Source organism: Apium graveolens, chromosome 7 (genome assembly GCF_009905375.1).
Source record: "Apium graveolens cultivar Ventura chromosome 7, ASM990537v1, whole genome shotgun sequence".
Taxonomy (NCBI): Eukaryota; Viridiplantae; Streptophyta; class Magnoliopsida; order Apiales; family Apiaceae; genus Apium; species Apium graveolens.
Window position 1 is genome coordinate 10502431 of NC_133653.1, and position 7988 is coordinate 10510418.

General features: G+C 29.6%; 1 long non-coding RNA gene across 3 annotated transcripts; it reads left to right on the top strand.

The window, feature by feature from the left end:
• Positions 1 to 1187: 1187 nt before the first annotated feature.
• On the top strand, positions 1188 to 4176 carry LOC141671900 (uncharacterized). 3 transcript variants are annotated; one of them, XR_012555290.1, is made up of 5 exons: positions 1189 to 1399; positions 1496 to 1668; positions 2202 to 2431; positions 3615 to 3698; positions 3931 to 4176. It is a non-coding gene; the product is annotated as an uncharacterized LOC141671900 (long non-coding RNA). The 3 variants fall into 3 exon arrangements; XR_012555288.1 differs by having other exon boundaries at positions 1188 to 1399; positions 1496 to 2431; XR_012555289.1 differs by lacking the exon at positions 2202 to 2431 and having other exon boundaries at positions 1195 to 1399.
• The last annotated feature ends 3812 nt before the right edge of the window (positions 4177 to 7988 follow it).

Below are 7988 nucleotides of genomic sequence, written 5' to 3' on the forward strand. Positions count from 1 at the left end.
TATATATATATCCATTGACATCCATACGGATGGATCGTTAAAAAATAATTTTAAAATAATCGAAACACTAATTCAAGATTCAACACTAATTAGTTGTACTAGTCAAACTGATGCTTCACTGTTAAAATGTCAAACCAAATAAAAATATTTTTATATGAAATTTTGGTTATATCACTAATATATATATCTATTGACACCCATATGGTTGGATTGTTGAAAATTATTTTTAAAATAATGAAAACACCAATTCATAACTAAACAATAGTTAGTGTACGAGTAAAACTCATACTTGACTGTTAAAATGACAAACCAAATAAAATTATTTTGATATGAAATTTTGGGTATATCACTAATATATATATATATATATATATATATATATATATATATATATTTACATCCATACGGTTGGATTGTTCAAAAATATTTTTAAAATAATCGAAATACCGATTCAGGATTAAACACGAGTTATATGTACTAATCAAACTCATGCTTGACTGTTAAAATGGTAAACCAAATAAAATTATTTTGATATGAAATTTTGGTTATATCACTAATATATATATATATATATATATATATCTGTTTACATCCGTACGGTTGGATCATTAATAAATATTTTTAAAAAAATCGAAATATCAACATGGGACTAAACACGAATAAGTAGTACTAGTTAAATCATTGGTTGACTATTAAAATAGCAATCAAATAAATTATTTTTTTTCTGAAAATTTTGTCATATCACCAATATACACCGTTCTTGACATTCGTACCGTTGGATCATTTATAAATATTTGAAAAAACCAAAATATTGATAGAGAATTTGACACTAGTAAGTAGTTTTAGTCAAATCACTAAAATATATACATCTTTTATTTTTTGAGGATCTAATCATATAAATGTCAATATTTTATTTTTTTAAGTAATATTTCGTTTTACTAAATTAATAATATGTTGAATTTTTCATGTAAAAGAAAAAATTAAGTATTACTTTGAGTCCTAAATAAATAAATAATATAAAAGTAATAAATACATTTTTAAATAAATAAAATCCTGTAGATAAATGAGTTAGATATTTAAATATTATTTAAAATATTTTGTTTAATATATATATATATATAATTTTTAAAATATTTTAAAATACAGGTAAATTTAAATCGGGCTCATTATTTGTTTCTTCACCAGCCGCCTGTTCATTTTTTGACTTAACCCTGTTTTTATTAACCCCTCTTTGTCTCTCTCGCTCTTCCAACCCCCTCTCTCTCTTCCTCTCTCTCCTAACTCTTATTCTCTCCCTCTCGTTACTTTAAGTATTAGATCTAGTTAGGGAGTCTTCAAATTAATTGATTTCAGCTTCTCCGGACACGGTTGTGTGTCAAATTTGAAAGTTTTAATTAAGGTTTCTTCAAATTGGGGTTCTAGATTTCAATTAGGGTTCAAATTGAAGTTTCTCTACTTAAACTCGACTTATTATGTTCTCTCTCTTTCGTTTCAGGTCCTCTTCAGTTGATTTTCAGGGAAGTGGAGGAGGGGGATTGTCTCATGGGAAGTTGAGGAGTATGTTGACGGGAGTTGAGAAGTTGAGAAAACAAGGAAGGCCTCAAGAAGATGAAGAAATGGATTCTAGTTTTGACTTGAGATATCAAGATTTTGAGATCCCTGACAACGGTATTTTACACACACAAGTACACACACAAAAGATATTTTTTGTTTTTGTGATTTCTGGATTTTTAACTTTGTGAAATAATGTATTGAAGTGTTTTTGTCTGATTTATATGGCTTGATATAAGTGGAAAGTGTGTTAGTGTTAATGAGATTTTTGTTTATATGTTTTGCAAACTAGTCCAGACTACATGCATATAGTCCAGAATAAGTTTAAAAAGTTGTGGATTTAAGTTTTAGATATAATTGAGTTATCTGTATATCAGTTTGTAATTATCAGCATCAAAATTCATGTATATACTTGAAAATATTACTCTGGTTTTTACACTACGTTTATACTTTATTCAGTATGTTATGTCAAATGCAAAGCTTAATTCTGAAAGTTCTAACTTTGATTGTACTGAAGTAGAGAAGATATTCGGTTATACCATTACAATCAGAAAGATAATGATTAATTATTGTATAATATCGTTAATTCGGTATATCGTGATCAACCCTTACACTAAGTGAGGTAGGTTTGCATCTTCTTTCCTCCCTAGTTTCTGCATATTGCAGAGTAGTGGTGATTTAGAAAGCAGGTAGTATATAAGCCGCTGGCATGATACCATTGAGCATAGCAGACCGGAGTTAGTAAAACTCGGGCTGGAAAAACCCTAAGCATAGAACGCTATAATGTATGTTGGTCAAGCTACTAAATGGCGAGCAAGCAGAAAGACAATGTGACAGATGCATTGTGTGATACTTTACGCGCAATTCTCTGCTCAGACAGGTATGAATGGCTGCTGATATGTTTTTAACTTAGATTGGATTTTCATTTGACTTTTTTGAAATGGCTGCTTAACATCGTTAACCATAGGGATTTCTGTTCGGAAAATTTCAAAGATGTAGATGTTGTATGTGTCCTTCTTCAGTTGTGTTATGTATGGCACGGAGAACTGAAACACAAATATAATTAGTTTGACACAGCAGGGCACATGTCATGCAGTCATCACTAAACATGCTTGGTCAAACAAAATTGATTATTATAGGAAAAAATGTTAAATTTTTTAATATGCAGACTGTTCTGTATAAATTACCGACCTGAACAGTGTAAGCAAGTAGATGTGGTTGTCCGGTTCTTTGCACCAGACAACTTCTGTTTCTGCAAATAATCAAGACATTGTTAAATGTGTCTGATCAGTAATAGCTGAATCAAAGATTCTAGTTTACCAGAAAATATCTTGTACTTCACAAATATCTTTGCCAGGAGCTTTTCTCTAACCAAAATTGATGATCATAAATGTGCTCTTTTTTTTATGGTGGTAGTACACTCTATTAGTCTTTTTAGCTAGACAATAACAAAAAATTGAGATGGATAAAACTAACTAATTAAATGTTTTCGTATACAATAAATCATCTGTAAGTTATTGACCTAACACCTAGAGATTTTAAGGAAGAACTAGTGATTTAACATGGTTAATTAAGGAAAGGACTTGGCAATTATAAACTATGAGCCACTAACACTTTAACGACTAAATAATTAGAACTATGCTGAATTCATTTTTATCTTTCAATAGTGTTCATATCATTGTGTTTGCACTTGTTAGTCTTTTTTTTATGTTTGATGGTGCCTTTTACGAGTTCTTATAATACGCGCACGTAGAAGATTATGGGGTGATCCAAGTGAGGTGTGTCTCTGTAGTTATTTTCAAGGAATGTAGTATATCCATGTTATTTTGAACTATTGCACATTATTTTGATTTACTTCTTTGTGGTTATATACTTGAATGTGAAGTTAATAAGGAGACCAAACACTGATATCCAACAGTGCTGGATTTGCTTATTATTGTCCATGCATTTTGCCTGTCTTTCATTTTTTGTTGTTTACAGAATTGTATGACTACTGTCTTAATTGTTATATGGACGAACATTTCATTGATTTTGCAATTACATGACATAAAATTTTGTTTCAGGATATAAAAAAGGAGCCAAAGTACCTAGTAACATTTACAGTGGGATTTGATTAGAGAAAAATCATTGACGCAGCAGTCAAAAAGGTAATATATCCTACTAATTCGTTGCATTATATAAAAATTACATTGGTATTGATTCATTGTGTCATGTTCCTTCTGTAGTTCTCCGAGGATTTTCAAATTTTGCTTTTCCACTATGATTGCCGAACTAGTGAATGGGATCAAATATTTTTACTTGTTAGTCTTTTTTATGTTTGATGGTGCCTTTTACGCAGGGGCAAAAGTAATATCTTTGATTTTCATTCATTTTTTGTAGGTAGCATTTCAAGGAAAGATGGATTTGTGTATTTTATTTTGAGAAGAAAAGAATTGTGTGCAACGTACAGCTCAAGGACATTATATTTTATTGTATTTAGTGGCTTCTACTTTTTTCATGTATTGCACGATTCAATATGACTTTGTTAGTTGTACTTTTAATGCTTTTATGTATTTTTTTGTACTTTATGATATTTGAACATTATTCCAATTATAGTGAAATAAAATAATACGAGTTCTTCCAATAGTTTTGATTGCTTTTTGTTTGTATTTTAATGGAATTTAAAGTGAAAGCCGAAAGTGGCTGGAAACTGAAAAATTAGAATTGGCTATTCTGGAACTACAAACTTACGACGGTTGTTCATCACATATTCCGTCGTAAGTTACTAATTTACGACGTATTTTTTCGTCATAAAATTATGTTTTATCTCATTATAAGTGGGTCTCATAAAGTAATATGCGACGTTTTTTCCGTTGTAAGTACATAACTTCCGACGCTATTATTCGTCATATTATGGTATCTTACGACGATAAATTCCGTCGTAAGTAGATTTATTATTTTATTGAGTATGTGAGCCCCAATTTCCTAACTTGCGACGCAATTTTATCTTGTGACGAAAAAACGAACTTACTACTCGACCAAAAATGACGATTTTTTTCCGTCATAAATGGCTCAATTACGACGATTTCAGTTCAAAAAAACCGTCGTAAATGGCCAGATTTCTTGTAGTGGATGGGCACGAGAAAGATATTATAGGCACATTTTTCTTAAAATGGCACAAAAAAGGGTTCATGATTAAAGAAGAACCGAAAAATAAATCCACTGTATTCGATTTTGATTAATAGTTGGGTACAAATTTCAAATTTGGTTTGGGCCTTTAATTTTTTAGGGCCAGCCCTAGGGTTCTCTGGTGAGGTGCTGGAGTTACATACTTTTGGGCTTCGTTGTTGGCAAGTAGTCATATTTTCGATAGTAATTTCTCAGCAACTTTTTATATGCGCATGGTTCCAGTGGTATCAAAATGATAGGAGGACAGGTAAAGAAAGTACTTAAATGCATGTTTCCAATTGTATCAATAGAAACAGAACAACAAAGGAAGGTACAAGATGTTTGTTTTCCATCATGCAATAACCTAACACTACATAAAATTTCGGTTAAAAATCACCCACTAAATTTGATTTGCCGCTAATTTGACCGATTTTGATTGACTTAGGGGTCAACTTCAGTTTTATTTGATGAAACTTAAGTTTAATCGGATGAGGTTAAATTTACTTGCAATATTTGATGATATTCTATTTTGGATTCACTTAAAATGATTAAATAGATTTCGGTCGAATTTAATTAAATTAATTTTAAAATTTCTCTAAGTTTGCTCGATTTATTTGATCAAATTTATTTAATCCCGATGAAATTTACAAAAAAATGTAATTCATGTATTGAAATATGGAATTAGTTAAATTAGCTATCCCAAGAGTTCTCACGACTATAAAAAGTGCAATTAGGCATATGTTTTTATAAAAATTTACCTTGTATGTCTGTCTTACCATGAGCGCGTATATACTTAACCTAAATGGTCAACTAATATAATGTAAGAGAAAATGAATGAAAAATATACGGATGAAATATAATAAGTGTTAGGCACATGACATGTCTATTCCATAATAACAAATCTATTCAAGTGACAATGTCACTTTAAATGACCAAATGAATTCTATCATTTGGATTAGTGATAGGTTTTAAAGTACTTGTTTTGTTTGCTTTACTAGACGTCTCAAATGTTATAAGAACTTGAGAGTTTTTATGTAACATTCTTGTATATTTTAGTCATATAATAAATCAATTTGATAGAAGTTCAATGAAGATTCAAGTAGCAAATTGAACTTGAAGGTAATAAATTGCAGAAATTTCTCTAAGTCAAATATTGTGAATTCCAGAAAAGTTATGTCGTGAAGTCCATCAAAGCTATATAGTGAAATCTAGTTCAAAGTCAAATTGTGAAGTCCAATTATGTACTATATCGTGAAGTTTAATTATGTGATATATCGTGATATTAGGAATGATGTTATATCGTGAAGTCCATAATTATACAATATCATGAAGTCCTGAATTGTGCTAGATCATGAAGTCCATAATAAACTATATCGTGAAATCTAGAGAAATGCGATATCTTCACTTAGTCATTCCATAACAAGATAAATTAAGGTATAATTTTCAGAAATGAATAGACAAATCACTACAACACATTATACATAGAGATGATTCATGGGCATGTGTCAAACCTATAGTTAAAATTGAAGAGAAAGAAAAGAAAATACACATCTAAAGATCAGGAGTGTATAATGAAATCATAATGGTCATCACAAATCTTCAATGTGTCCCCTTTCTAGACTAGGACTGCTTACTGTAAATAGGTGTTCACAACTTGTGGTATGATGCTTTTATTAATAGTGTGCACATCACATCTTTAAGTGCGTAAAAAAGAGTGTATATTTAATTTTAATTGTCTTTCTAAACAAGCCAACGCAAGAGTTTGTTCTTGAGTAGAAGCTAAGAAAAATATCTTTGTTCTTGGAGTTGTATTAACATTTTGCTTTATCTATATATAGTAAGTTGATCTAAACTATCATTTGTGTTTTTTCCTATTTTAATTTCTTGCATTTGATATTTTAGTGATTTGATTTCAAGCTTTGAAAAATCAAACAAAAAATTTTAAACGAGTCATTCACCCCTGCCTATTTATAGAAATCCTTGTTTTCTAACAGTAAGAAAGAGAATTTTATAGATATTGTTTGTCCATTGTAACTATGATGATTGAATATTATGTGACTCCCACGTTTTATTGATGGTACCGTTATAGTTCTTTTTGGTGATTTATCATATTTAAAACTTGAAAAAGTGCTTAATCTATTTTGCATCAAGCAAATTGTTTCATGCATTATGCGATATAAAATTCCTAATTTCATTGGTAATAAATGATGTACTCTCAGTAGAAAATTCCAAGTTTCATTTGGAAAAAATGCTTTACTGGCTGTCACATCTTCGTGTTGTTTAAGAATTTTTTATCTTATCGAAAACAAGTCGGATCATTTTATATCATTAATGTAGTAAAATTTGAAATATAATGTGGTTTTGAAATGCCATTCTTGGTAGTTGTTTGTATTTTATGAACATTGGTTGAGGATCGAATTCCAAAAATACCATTGGGTAGTGATGCATTAAAGGCTTCTTTGTGAGTTTATTAGGTCATGACTTAGATTGTGGCTATAAAGTGAGAAATGTTGTACTTTTTTATCCCTTTTTAGTTGTCATATTCGACTGTTATATTGTCAAATTGACCAAAATTTATAAATATTTCATAACTGAACCAAATTAAAAAATTAAATCTTTGGAAAGTACATTTAATCTAATTTACATATAATTTTTTAAAATAATATAAATGTACATTTTAAACTTTGATTAAAAATTGGTCAAAAATTGGTCAATTATCAAAGAAAAAGGAAATATAACAATTAAAAAAGCACGAGGTGGGTATTTTATTAGTCACTAGTTGATGCTAATGAGGGTGAACATAAATTTCTAAATCTTACATATATCTCATACGTTTAACATCTATAAATAGGAAAAAATAAGTTTGAAAAGTTTTTAGGGCTAATTGGTGTTTTCTTTCTTCATTTTTTTAGTGACCCCACTACTCTATTATTTAAATAAAAATAGACAATATTATGCACCACACCCATGGTTCTAAAAATCGAACAAATTGCTTATTAATCGGCCTCATAATTAGTAATCGAAGACTTATTGATCGGACTAACGCTGGAAGAAATCAGAGAAGTTTTTCTTGATATTATGATTTTACCAAAAGCCTGCACATATAGGAGTGATTTGGAAGAGCGAAAGAAGAAAAAAATTGAAAACAAGGAAAACTACTAAAGGAAATTAATCAAATGCGAAGACCGAGGTCCGAAGCTCAAAACCAAATATATTTTTTTAGTCAAGCAAAAGTACACATTGTTAAAATATATAATGATATATATTATTGGATATAATATATATCTTTT